Source organism: Trachinotus anak, unplaced genomic scaffold, assembly GCF_046630095.1.
Source record: "Trachinotus anak isolate AG129_WGS33_773 ecotype Australia unplaced genomic scaffold, CSIRO_AGI_Tana_v1 ptg000011l, whole genome shotgun sequence".
In the NCBI taxonomy this organism is placed as follows: Eukaryota; Metazoa; Chordata; class Actinopteri; order Carangiformes; family Carangidae; genus Trachinotus; species Trachinotus anak.
In genome coordinates this window covers 31,158,739-31,172,784 of record NW_027273862.1, presented here as the reverse complement: position 1 = coordinate 31,172,784, position 14,046 = coordinate 31,158,739, and the positions used below count along the sequence as shown (strand labels likewise).

General features: G+C 44.1%; 1 protein-coding gene across 2 annotated transcripts in view; it reads left to right on the top strand.

The window, feature by feature from the left end:
• The first annotated feature begins 506 nt into the window (after positions 1–506).
• kifc3 (kinesin family member C3) overlaps positions 507–14,046 on the top strand; it is a 49,343-nt gene continuing 35,803 nt past the window's right edge. The window contains exon 1 of one of the 2 annotated variants that reach the window (XM_071489948.1): positions 507–792. The gene's annotated coding sequence lies outside the window, so the exon portion shown is untranslated. The remainder of the gene's footprint in view (positions 793–14,046) is intronic. The other variant, XM_071489952.1, reaches the window with a different exon arrangement.

The window sequence follows — 14,046 nt, the reverse complement described above, 5'->3', positions numbered from 1 at the left end:
TAGTTCAAAGTTTTAACTTTTGTCAAAAAGTAACTGAATGGTCTGGGCCCTTAATATTTTTTTGAAATATTTGATGTATATAAATCTAACAAGTCTCTGAGATCTGCAGGAACTGGTGAGTTACTGGAGCCTGGAGTTAAAACTGAACAGGGTAGGATGACTCTCAGCCACTGTGCTGCCCCCTGCTGGAACCAGCCCCCAGTGGATCAGGTCAAATCTGTCCAGACTGTAACTGGCTTTAAAAAGAAGCTAAAAACTGTCCTGTTCTCCACTGCCTTCATTTAATAATTTAATCTTGCACTTTAATTAGATATCATCTGTTTTATAATTAGTGTTTTGACACTGTTTATGCTTTTACTTCTATTTTTATGCTTCTTTTATTTGTGTGTGTGATGATGTGCTATACAAATAAATGTACCATGCCTTTGCCTGATGTGTTACATATGACGGGCAGTCCTTCAAAATCCCGCCCTCATTTCTTTAAGTTCACGGCTTTTTTCCTGGACCATGCGCGCTCAGCACACACAGCCCCCACATGTCCGACAGTCCCTGAATGCAGCACAGTCAGACAGCAGTCTTGACTTTTAGCGGCGGGCGGCACACAGGTCTCCAGCCGCTGGAGAACTGGAGGCAGACCGCGTCTACAACCGAGTTTTAACTTTCAGTTCACGTTTTAACACCTGAACTTTTTCCCCGGGTGAAGCTGGGAGGGATTACTGCGAGGAAACAGCGAGGAAACAGCGAGGAGAGCGGGGGAAGAGGAGGGAGAGGAGCCGCTGCTCGGGACCAGCGGTAAGGAAAAGTTTGGCTCCTTCAGACTTCCGCGGCAAAAAGTCTGGTTTTGGTGTTTTACGGGGACGCGGTTCCCCGGTTGTCTGGCCGGTCCGTGTGCTGTTGTGTAGCTGCTGTCCTTCAGATGAACCAGCGGCTGAAAGTGTCAGACGGTGCAGATCTGATTGACCTCGCTGCGTCCAGCAGCTTCCACCGCCTCGCGGCTCTTTTCAGCCTCAACAAAAGAGCCGCGGCCTCACCTGGTCAACGCGCACGCGCTTGTCTGTGGTCATGACAGCACCACGGCCGAGACCTCCCATGTCTACCGGGGACACGGGTAAATAATAAACCAAATAGTAACACAAGGACCGTTTCTGAGTGCATCCAGAAGTCCTCTGACTGCGGCTGCTCCAAACTAATAAAACAACATTTACAAACTGTGAAAAGCAGAAAAAATCAAATATTCATTTAAAAGAGCAGTCATTGTAACAAGACTGCAGCCACAGGTCTGAAAGAACATGTTGATGTTTGAGGAGCTGCTCCCTGTGGCCGTGTCTCTTTTCCTAAATGAAGTAAACAGCTGGCTGTGGATGGACTGCACTCATAACTGACTGCTCACATGGTTTATTCAAGACCAGAGTGGCTGTGGTCCAGTAATCACAAGGTCAGTGGTTCGATTCCCGGCCTCTCCAGCCTGTATGTGGAAGTGTCCTTGAAGGTGTGATATGTGAAAAGTGCCATGTGCATAGAAAACTATGATTCTGTGTGTGTGTGTGTGTGTCTCATGATGTAAAACGCTTTGCATGGATTTACTTTGCAGTAACAAGTGAATCCACAAATTGTGGCAGTTTCAAAGGAATGAACAGAGTTACTGCAACATTTCACCACTTCAGATACTGGTGTGACTGGAAAGAAGATAAACCATCTAAAAACCACTGGATTAGTCAGATAATCATTGTGAGTGTTTTCTTCAGGTCATGAAAGGTCAGAGTCACAGAGACACAGTGACATGATGTGTCAGGTCCTGTCCTGTAAAGTCAGTCTGTCAAAAAGCAGATAGTAAACATGTGAGAAGTTTCCTCCTGCTCTTTTCATTTTGTCTGACACTAAACCCAGCCCTGATTCTAACCCTGAATCCAGCCCTGATCCTCATCCTGAACCAGGACTAAACTTTAAAGAACACACTGAAGAAGTGAGGAGCTGCTGAACGTCCTCAATTTGCAGGATTTATGTGTTTTTCCTGAGAACATTTGGGACACAGACACACTCCCTGGTTTCCTGTCAGTGTGTGTGTATGTATGTGTGTGTGTGTGTCAGTCAGTGTGCAGTGTTGTGAGTTGAATCACTGCAGTGATGATGACAGTAACGTCAGTGTGTTGGGTTGAGGAGGCGGCCGGCCTGCAGGGTGGAGTCTGCACACACTGACCGCTCCACACAAGATTTTCTATAAATAAGCTGAGTTTTTTCTTTTATCACTGGAGCAGAGCAACAGCCACATCACTGAGCCGATCAGAGGTTTCACTGACGTGGAAGCAGCCACAGCTGAAGGCCTTCAGTCTGGTTTATTATGTCTGAAAGAGGAAGCATGTTGGAGAACATGTTAAACTTTTTATAGATTTCCTGTCGGGAAACATCACAACATACTGTGAAGCCAGACTAACACATTATCCAGGCTGATATATCAGCTGATGTTAGTGCAGATGTGTAACTGTGCACATCAGTGCAGACGTCATTTAGAAACAGTGTCTGACACTGACAAGTTTCTATCCATCCATCCATTTCTTCTCGGGTCGGGTGGTGGCGGGAGCAGGTTCAGCAGTTTAGAACAACACTGTGAAATCCTACATACAAGCTTTGTGGGGACCTGTGCCACTGTTTCTAAGAACTGAACATTTAGAGTTTTAGAGTTGATCAATCAACCGCACTGAGACCAAAACCTTTCCTTTGTCGTCAGGGTTAGGGTTGTTTGAAGTTGTGTTATGGCTCTTTGTCTGGGGGTCTTGCTCCCATGATGGAGGGGCGAGGTCCTCACATGTCTGTGTCCATGCTCAGTGTGTATCTGGGTCACAAGTCATTAAGAGAACAAATAAAACCCATCTGATCAAGAATGGAGATCTGAATGTCGTGATCCTGATTCTGCTCCGTTTACAAAACTCCATGCCTCACTCTTCTTCTGTGTTTTATTTAAAGTGTTGATCTCCTCCAGAAGATACAGTTGAGGCCAAAATTATTAGCCCCCCAGGAATTGTGGAACATTTTCCTAAAATTCTGCCCAACATTTGCAGCATTGATAAAACTTGATATAATAAAACATACACCAGTGCTGCTAGTATCATTTGTTACATTTTGGAATTAAAATATATTTTCTAGCTTGCTTTAGATCAAATATAGTGAAAAATGGGGTGGTCAAAAATGTTAGCCCCTGATAATTTTTGCTTTTAAAACACACCTAATCAATTAATCAGCTCCCTCACAACACCTGTGCAGTCAATCAGCATAAAATGACTCCAACAGGGCACTTGAGCACATTATTGTGAGGGACTACTCTTACTCACCATGCCAAAGACAAAGGAAATCAGTCTTAAGCTCAGAAAGAAGATAGTGGAGGCTCATAATAGTGGAGGCTATACTGCCATTTCCAAGCGTTTCACAGTTTCTAGAACAGCTGTACGTTGCATCATTGCTAAGTTCAAGGAGACAGACTCTGTAAGAAACAAACCGGGATGTGGTCGAAAGCACAAGATTTCAAGAACTCTGGAGAGGAAAATAGTCAGAGATGTCAGCAAGAATCACCGGACATCTGCCAAGATGATTTTTGCTGACCTGGCCTCTTCTGGGGTTGTTTCAAGGAACACAGTTGTGAGGGCTCTTCACCTAACCCTAACCCAGACTGAGGTTTGCCCGTGAACATTTAAAAGGTAAAGACGACTTTTGGAAGTCCCTGCTTTGGTCTGATGAGACTAAACTGGAACTGTTTGGGCACATGGATGTTGCTTATGTTTGGTGAAGAAAGGGAGAGGCCTTCAACCCTAAGAACACAGTTCCCACAGTTAAACATGGTGGTGGAAGCATCATGCTGTGGGGCTGTTTTGCAGCCTCAGGCACAGGGAGCCTTGTTCGGGTGCATGGCATCATGAAAAAAGAAAATTATGTTGAAATTTTGAGGGATAATATGAAGAAATCTTCTCTTAGTCTAGGTTTAGGTCGACGTTGGGTCTTCCAACAAGACAATGACCCAAAGCATACATCAAAATTGGTCCAACAGTTCCTAAAGGACACAAAAACTGAAGTCCTGGAGTGGCCTGCTCGGAGCCCAGATCTCAATCCTATTGAGAATCTGTGGCAAGTTCTCAAGGTGAATGTCCATGCTTGGAAACCACGCAATTTGGAGCATCATTAAAATATCCTAATCAAAGTCAGTGGACATTTTGTCTTTGTTATTTGGAAACAAATACACTATAAACACTTGTTCTTAATGGTCACTTCCATGGAGAGATCACACGTTTTGTCTAATTTCATATGAGGGGCTAATAATTTTGGCTTCAACTGTATATCTGTGGTTTTAAGAACCAAAAACCATCTCAGTGTAGTTTTACATCTCCTCTCTCAGGCTTCTCTCTGGAGCTCTAGTAACAACAGGTCAGTCAGCCAATCAGAAGAGAGGGCGGTGACTGCTTTGTTGTGACATCACAAAGTTCCAGAAGTCCTGACGGCTGGTTTTAAGGCTCAGTGTCTGAATACAGGCTGTGTGCATTTCTCTGTGGACTGAGGCTTTGATACTTTCAAAGTATTAATATAGAACCTTCTCTCACGTTGTCCCCCGTTGGTGGAACGCATTACCACTTCCTACCAGAGCAGGGGCGTCCCTCTCTACCTTTAAAAGACTCCTGAAGACCCAGCTCTTCAGAGAGCACCTTCTCTCCTAGCACTACATAACAAATCTACACTTAAAGAATCGTCACTAGCACTTATTTCTGCGCTAACACTTCTTATTGCACTTAACCTTGATTGTTCCCCTTTCTGTAAGTCGCTTTGGATAAAAGCGTCTGCTAAATGTAAATGTAAATGTAACCTAGACCTGCTTTAAAATCAGAAACACATCTACCTTTTAAAAACCTTTAAACTGGATGGACCTTTAACAGAGAAATACCTTGTAGCACGACATTCTACAACGATGATTCTTCTTTGTGATAATTTTCTCATCATACTTCTGTAAAAGTGAAACAGGTCTGAGAAGGTGTCAGACACTTCAGAGACTGTTGTGAATCAGATTGCAGACACACTGTGAATAGGAACAGAAACGACATGAAAACATGTTCAGTCAAAACTGAGTTAAAACCAGAATCTGACCTTGTGTCACCAGGATGTAGTTAAACCTCTGGTCAGCTGGAGAGGAGCAGCTACGTTAACAGCTTGGCTAACAAGCCATTCCACTACCCACTCAAGCCCCCCCCCCCCCCCCCCCCCCCCCCCCCCCCCTTCCTCCCAGACTCCAGACAGCGCTGACATTCTCCTGATAAACAGTTGTGTGTCAAATCACAGTGAACCTGCGTTTTCACGTCACACACAGAAACTATGACCATGAGATTGGTTCAGTCTGGTTAAAGCTTCTCGCCCTGATCAGCTGGTTTCCTCTGCTGCAGCTGTTTCTGCTTTACATGGTAAAAGGACACAGTGTCTCTGAAACAAACACGTACCAGCAGGAACCAGCTTCAGCCACTCACAGATCATTAAAGATTAACTGAGTGTTTGCTGAGTTCAGGTCTGAGTCATAGCTGCTGGTTTGAGAGCGAAAGGATCTGCAGCTCCTTCTGTTTTTAAAAAGAAATGTGTCAAGTTTCTTGTCAGAGATCATCACTGTATGAACCAACCTGTCCTCCAACCTGACCTCCAACCTGACCTCCAACCTGACCTCCAACCTGTCCTCCAACCTGTCCTCCAACCTGTCCTCCAACCTGACCTCCAACCTGACCTCCAACCTGTCCTCCAACCTGTCCTCCAACCTGTCCTCTAACAACAACCATAAACCCTCTGATACAACCCACAGCAGTGTCTCCTGAAATAGCGCCCCTACAGCAGCAGGTGTACCGGACCTTTGTCACCATGGTTACTATAATAAAGGTCATGTCTTGGTCAGGTTTAGGAAAAGATGGTGATTTGGGTTAAAATAAGTACTTCCTCAACATTAGATGATTTTTGTTGTGATGGTTACAATAATAACCACAAACACTCATGGATAACAGAAACAACATAAGCTGCTACTGTCACATGGGAATCGAACACCGCTCTCCTGTGTCATATTCATTCATCCACCCCAACCTCCTCCTGACGTGGACTTTGTCGCTCTATAAACTATGTCACCGCACTTTTCCCTTTGCTCCTGTCATCATTACCATGACCACTAGTCGTGGTAATGATGCTTGCTCTTTGTGGGAACTGTTGGGTTTTTCTCTGTAAGTAAGGTCTTGACCTGACCCTGTAAAGAGCCTTGAGATAATGTAGATTATGATTTGGCGCTATACAAATAAAAATAAATTGAAATTGACTAGATGTTGCCTTGAATAATGGAGTAATCCTGAAGCTGTTGATGTGGAGATCTTCTCCTTATGGACCTAACACTGGCAGACCTCTCATTGGTCTGATGAGAGTATATCGACCAACCAGGAGACCAGAAGATTTTAGTCAGGAGGTCAGACATGGAGTAAATCTGATGAGAGAAGAATGCAGCAGCACGAGGTTCAGTCTGATCTGAGGAAATGTGATTTACTGGCTGATTATCAGAGTCAGTTCTTCAGAGTGGAGGAGGAGGAGGAGGAGGTTGGGGAGGGGGAGGAGGACAATTGTGGCAAAAGATGCTTCTCTTTGTCATTTATGACAGTGAACTGAATATTTTGGTTGTAGAGTTTTGGATGAACATTTTCACTCTTGTGTTTTTCCATTAAAACAAAATGGTTTAAAATCATCAGATGAGTTGATGATAATGATGTGACTGTCACCAGGTCAGATCCTGCACCTCAGTACAGAAACCAGCTGTTACAGGTGTGACAGGTGTGTGTCTGTACTCACGATAAACAAGACTCGTTAGCTCTGAATCAGCAAACAGAGTACACTGTGACTGACTGTTACTGTGACTGACTGTTACTGACTGTTACTGTGACTGACTGTTACTGAATGTTACTGTGACTGACTGTTACTGAATGTTACTGACTATTACTGTGACTGACTGTTACTGTGACTGAATGTTACTGACTGTTACTGTGACTGACTGTTACTGAATGTTACTGACTATTACTGTGACTGACTGTTACTGTGACTGAATGTTACTGAATGTTACTGACTATTACTGTTACTGAATATTACTGACTGTTACTGTGACTGAATGTTACTGACTGTTACTGTGACTGACTGTTACTGAATGTTACTGACTATTACTGTGACTGACTGTTACTGTGACTGAATGTTACTGAATGTTACTGACTATTACTGTGACTGACTGTTACTGTGACTGAATGTTACTGACTGTTACTGTTACTGAATATTACTGACTGTTACTGTGAGTGAATGTTACTGACTGTTACTGTTACTGAATGTTACTGTTACTGTGACTGTCTGTTACTGTGACTGACTGTTACTGACTGTTACCGTGACTGAATGTTACTGAATGTTACTGACTGTTACTGTGAGTGAATGTTACTGTGACTGTCTGTTACTGTTACTTATTGTTACTGACTGTTACTGTGACTGACTGTTCCTGACTGTTACTGTGAGTGAATGTTACTGTGACTGTCTGTTACTGTTACTTATTGTTACTGACTGTTACTGTGACTGACTGTTACTGACTGTTAGTGTTACTGAATGCTACTGTTACTGTGACCGACTGTTACTGTGACTCTGTTACTGTTACTTATTGTTACTGACTGTTACTGCGACTGACTGCTACTGTTACTTATTGTTACTGACTGTTACTGTGACTGACTGCTACTGTTGCTGAATGTTACTGCCTGTTACTGTTACTGCCTGTTACTGTTACTGACTGTTACTGAATGTTACTGATTGTTACTGTTACTGCCTGTTACTGTTACTGACTGTTACTATTACTGTTACTGACTGTTACCGAATGTTACTGTTACTGACTGTATGTTACTGCCTGGTACTGTTACTGACTGTTCCTGGCTGTCACTGTTAGTGTTACTGGCTGCTGATGTCAGTGAGGTTGAGCAGCGCTGGGGGGTGGAGGGATCTGCTGGCTGGCTCGGGGCGGAGCCTGGATTTCATTGGCACAGTTGATGAGAGGAGGTTAATGTTAATGACATCACTGTTGTGAACTGAGATCAGTCGGATCGGTGCCAGTCACGGCCCACATCAGGCCACGTCTGAATCTGGCTCCAGAGTCTCCTGCTTCCACCTGGTGTAGGAAACATTCAGTTCACTGTAGAAACATCTACTAATCTGACTGATTTATATAGTAGGTGTGAGTCTCTTCCTTCATCACCGTGAACACACACACACACACACACACACACACACACACACACACACACACACACACACACACACACACACACACACACACACACACTGTCCTGCTGCCACAAATATTTACTACAGCATGAAGATAAGTCCGCTGCTGAAAGTAGTCCCCAACAGAATCAGTGTTTCCTCCTGTTTGGTAGGAACTACCGTGATCAGCTGTTTGAGGAAATAATATAAAATAATAGAAATGAAACTAGAGAGAAGTTTTTACACTCGACTGACTCACTGATGTTTGAGTGTGAACATGAGATAAATCCAGAATGAGATGGACACGGAAGGTCAGTGGTGTTGGTGCTTTGTTTCAGGTGAGTTCAGACTGTGATGAGCTTCATCCTCTGAACCAGATCTACTTGTCAGACTCTGAGTAACTGTCACATGACCTGCAGAGGTCTGGGTGTGGTGACTGAGTTAAACGTCTTTTAAACATGACGATGATGATGATGTCAGATCTGCTTCACACACAGATACTGAATTAACTGTAGTAATGCAGAGAAATACTGTAACTGGAAAATCAGGTTGTGTGTGTGTCTGTGTGTGTGTCTGTCTGTGTGTGCGTGTGTCCTCAGCTGGGACGTCTCTGTTATGTAACATGTTGGGATTAAAACCAGACGTCTGGTGACTGTCGGACTGATGCAGATGAGTCCAGCAGGTGGAGCTGTTGAGTCAGATTTCCCATGATGCCACAGGGTGCCTGGCTGGATGCTGCTGTGTCAGGTTGTCAGTCTGAGGAGCCTCAGTCTCAGCTGAGCAGAGAACACAACAAAGTTTTTAATGTGATCTTAGAAAACTAGTGTTTTAATTTCACTGTCACTGGATCTTATTTACAGTGAACTGGCTCATGTTCATAGATGTGTTGGTTATAAACTAAACTTCTCACAGATCTGAACTGGAACAAAGTCAGAAAAGTCAAATATTACAATTAAACCTGAAAATATTCAGACCCCTTCAATTTGTTCACGTTATGTTTTAAAATAAAAAAACAGGTTTGCTCGTCATCTTCACTCAGGAAGTGAAAACAGACAGAAAAAGTTAAAACTAAACATCACACTGACAGAAGTCTTCAGACACTTAGATCAGGTTCCTTCATCTCTCTGATCATCTCGAAATGTTTCTACACCTGGACTGGAGTCCACTTTCAAGTCAATTCAATTCAATTTTATTTGTATAGCGCCAAATCATAATCTACATTATCTCGAGGCTCTTTACAGGGTCAGGTCAAGACCTTACTTTGTTACAGAGAAAAACCCAACAGTTCCCACAAAGAGCAGCACTTGGCGACAGGGGGGAGGAAAAACTCCCTTTAACAGGAAGAAACCTCCAACAGAACCGGGCTCAGGGTGGGGGGGGGTCTGCCTCGACCGGTTGGGTTTAGGAGGAGATAAAAAAAGGGGGGGAAGGGGGAGGAGAGAGGAGAAAAGAGAGAGAGAAAGACCAGGAACAGCTGTGTAGGTAATGGTGTTATCAATAATAATGACAGGTAACAGTGGTTAATAGTAAAGATGAGTAGTGGTGGATCTGGATCCTGCTGCTCCAGAGGCAGAGAGACCTGCAGAATGAGGACAGAGAGAGAGAGAGAGAGAGAGAGAGAGAGAGAGAGCCCAGTGCATCATGGGAATCCCCCAGCAGTCTAGCTCTATAGCAGCATAACTAAGGGATGGGCCAGGACATACCCGAGCCAGCCCTAACTATAAGCTTTACTAAACAGGACCGTTTGAAGCCTGATCTTAAAGGTAGAGAGGGGGTCTGCCTCCTGAACCCACACTGGGAGCTGGTTCCACAGGAGAGGAGCCTGATAGCTGAAGGCTCTGCCCCCCATTCTACTCTTACTAACTCTGGGAACCACAAGTTGACCTGCATTTAGAGAGCGAAGTGTCCTATTGGGAAAATAGGGAACTATAAGCTCTCCAAGGTACGATGGTGCCTGACCATGAATGGCTTTGTAGGTGAGGAGGAGGATTTTAAATTCTATCCTGGAGTTTACAGGGAGCCAATGCAGAGAAGCTAACACATTCTGCAGGTCTCTCTGCCTCGGGAGCAGCAGGATCCAGATCCACCACTACTCATCTTTACTATTAACCACTGTTACCTGTCATTATTATTGATAACACCATTACCTACACAGCTGTTCCTGGTCTCTCTCTCTCTCTCCTCCCCCCTCCCCCTCTTTCTATCTCCTCCTAAACCCTTTTTTTCTGTAACAAAGTAAGGTCTTGACCTGACCCTGTAAAGTGCCTTGAGATAATGTATATTATGATTTGGCGCTATACAAATAAAATTGAATTGAATTGAATTGAACACAGGAGAGATGTGATCTCGTTTCCTAGTTCCTGTCAGTACTCGTGCTGCCGCATTCTGGATCAGTTGGAGGCTTTTTACTGAATTTTTGGGACATCCTGACAATAAAGAGTTACAGTAGTCCAGTCTTGAGGTAACAAATGCATGAACTAGCTTTTCAGCATCCTTTAGACACAGAATGGGTCTGGTTTTAGCAATATTGCGCAGGTGGAAGAAGGCTGTCCTAGAGACTTGCTTTATATGTGAAGTAAAGGACAAGTCCTGGTCAAAAATGACACCAAGGTTTCTGACTGTAGCACTGGAGGCCAAGGTGATGTCATCCAGAGTCAGTATATTATCACATAGTGTATCTCTGAGGTGTTTTGGGCCAATTACAATAACTTCAGTTTTGTCTGAATTTAAGAGTAAGAAATTACTGGTCATCCAGGTTTTTATGTCCTTAAGACACACCTGAAGCTTGGCTACCTGGTTAGTCTCACCTGGCTTCATGGATAAGTACAGCTGGGTGTCATCTGCGTAACAATGGAAATTTATCTGGTGCCTCCTAATAATGTTTCCTAGAGGAAGCATATATAGACTGAAGAGTATTGGTCCTAGCACCGAACCTTGTGGAACTCCATGACTGACTGTAGTGATGATAGAGGAGTCATTATTAACATGAACAAACTGGAGTCTATCTGACAGATATGACTTAAACCAGCTTAGTGCGGTTCCTTTAATGCCGACCATATGCTCTAGTCTCTGTAATAGAATCTTATGATCGATGGTGTCAACTTGTGGTGAATCCGCTGATTGGACACACACCTGTCTATATCAGGTGTCACGGCTGACGATGCAGATCAGAGCAGAACCAGTGAGGAGGAAGGAGCTGCTGCAGAGCTCAGAGACAGGACTCAGTGACCCGTCCTGAGTTCCTCCTCTGTGTCGCTGTGTTTCCTGTTCAGCAGAAGTGAGGTCGGTCAGGTGGACGCTGTCATCCCTCTGTTATCACACCTGATCCTCAGGTGTGTCCAGAGGTTCACATCTGTCTGCAGCTGGTGCTCATCAATCTATACAGGACTTCACTCAGAGTTTAACTTCTCTGAAGGTGATGGAGCCAGCGGAGGCTAGCAGTTTCCCCCTGCTGCCAGTGTTTGTGCTAAGCTAGGCTAACCAGAGCAGAGATGATGTGAAATATCAGTGTGAGGAATTCACCCATGTTTAGAGAGAGGGAGAGAGAGAGAGAGAGAGAGAGACCAAAACAGAAACACAGGAAGGGGAGGAGAAGGCCACCCTCCTCCTCCTCCTCCTCCTCCTCCTCCTCCTCTCTGCTTGTTTCCTCCTCAGTCAGCTTTTCTTTCTTCTCTCCTCCTTCATTGTCTGTCTCTTTTCCTTTTTTCCAGATGACTGATGTCACGTAACAACCATGTCACATGGCCGTGTGTGTGTGTGTGTGTGTGTGTGTGTGTGTGTGTGTGTGTGTGTGTGTGTGTATGTGTTTCCAGCTGCTCTCTGTAATTTCCTCCTGAAATAGCTCTGACATGGGTGTGTGCAGTGCATTTTGGGAATCTGTAAACCTCTGGCCTCAGACGGTTTCTGATCCCTGTTTCCTACCTGAGATCAGACCTTCACAACATTACAAGATTTTATCATTTCAGTTATTATCTTACTTCAGTCTTGTGCCTTGTGGGTTAAATCTGATCTGAGAGCAGCTGAACTGAAACACTTGTCACTGTTCTCAACTCAACAAAGATAAAATGCGTTTCAGTAACAAAACGATGAAGTTGAATAAATTTGAAGTTAACACAGAGCTTTGATCTCAGGACTAAATCTGAAGGCATATGATGAAAGTGATGTTGACATGTCACAGGTGATGAACAGAGCCGTTAACACCTGAGGCTGGAGCAGCTGATACAGGAGGAGGATAAAAGCAGCACAGGAGAAATTAAAATCCACCAGTCCAGTTCAGGATGTAGTACAGCATCTTAATATTAAATCTGATCTTTAAATCTTTATTGAAAAAAAAATATCTGTTCTTATTTCACTGAGCACAGAGAGCATAATATTTAACAGACTGAAAACCTCTAAGACCTGGATCGAATATAGCAGAACCCATCAGAACCCTGGTCTGTCCTGGTCCAGGGTTCTGACTGAACAGTTTATTATTAGTAGCATAGGCCCTGTTCAGACCTGTTCACACCTGGGCCATAGACACTCAGAGCTCATCACCTCTTTACATTAAACCTCAGCAGCCCTGTGTGAGATCAGATGTTATCTGTTGTCAGTGCCTGTCTCCATGGAAACTGAGCAGGAATTTAAAAACCTGGGGGGACAGGTTGACTTCAGCCTGGACTCAGGTTGTTTATTAAAAGATGCTTAAATTAAGAGAGGAAAGTGTTCCCACTAGTCTGCTCTAATCCAGAGGGTCTGAGCCTCTTACAGTCACCAACACACCTGACGCCCCCCTCCTTCCACCACACACCCAACACAACAAATATAACACACCCTCAAACACACCTTCACACAGTGACCTCCTGATATCAGACTAAATCAACCTTGAACTCACCACGGCCCATGTTTACTTTCTCGGGAACATTTTATTGTTTGGTTTATCGGTGACTGTTTGGAGCGAGCAGCTCAGGTGAGGTCATTAATTTATTATTAAGAGAAGTGTGGCTATTGACGATCAGCTGCTTGTTCTTCTTGTTTTGTTTGAAGCAGCTGGAGTAAAAAGAGTCTTTGTCTCCAGTGTTTCATCCTGTTGGTCTTTATCATTTATTGTATTGATTTTATTATATTGATTGATTTTGTTGCTTTAGTCTCTGACTGTCTGGACCAGTGCACTGGTCAGTATTTAGTACTTTTGTGTTCCACTGCACTGGATGTTTGTGTAGTCAGTTGTGTAGTTGTGTTGTACGGCCCATGAGCTCCTAACTGAGGTGCTGCAGGACAAGGTCTGTGCCGACTTCCACCTCCATCACCTTAGGTTTTATGTGGAACCATAGAATAAGCTCAGCTCTTTTTTTCCATGTGACTGCATGTCTGAGCATTTTGGGAAACAAATTATCTACACAACTTCTGAGTGAGTCCTTGAACCTCCTCAAGAATTCTCAAAACCTTCTCGGACACTCCTCCACCCTGTGAGCAGTAGTTTAATATGAGATGTGTTTGAGGTCTCAGGACATGTGACTGCTGCTCTCTGTACTTGAAATGAATTTTATGCTGTGGCTCCTCCCTCTCATTAGGACCCTGAACGTGGTCGTTGGACTGGAAACGTCCCCTTTTGTTCCAGAAACAGTCCCAGCTCTGTTTACATTTCAGAATGGGTCACCACTATATACAGTAAGGTCCTGAACCAAACACAGTCGTGCATCATGCTTCACTGGCTGTGATTCAGACTGTCAGTTCCCACTGAGTCCAGGACCCAGGATCCCCAGCTCTGTCATGTATAGGACGGGGTGGTCGAGG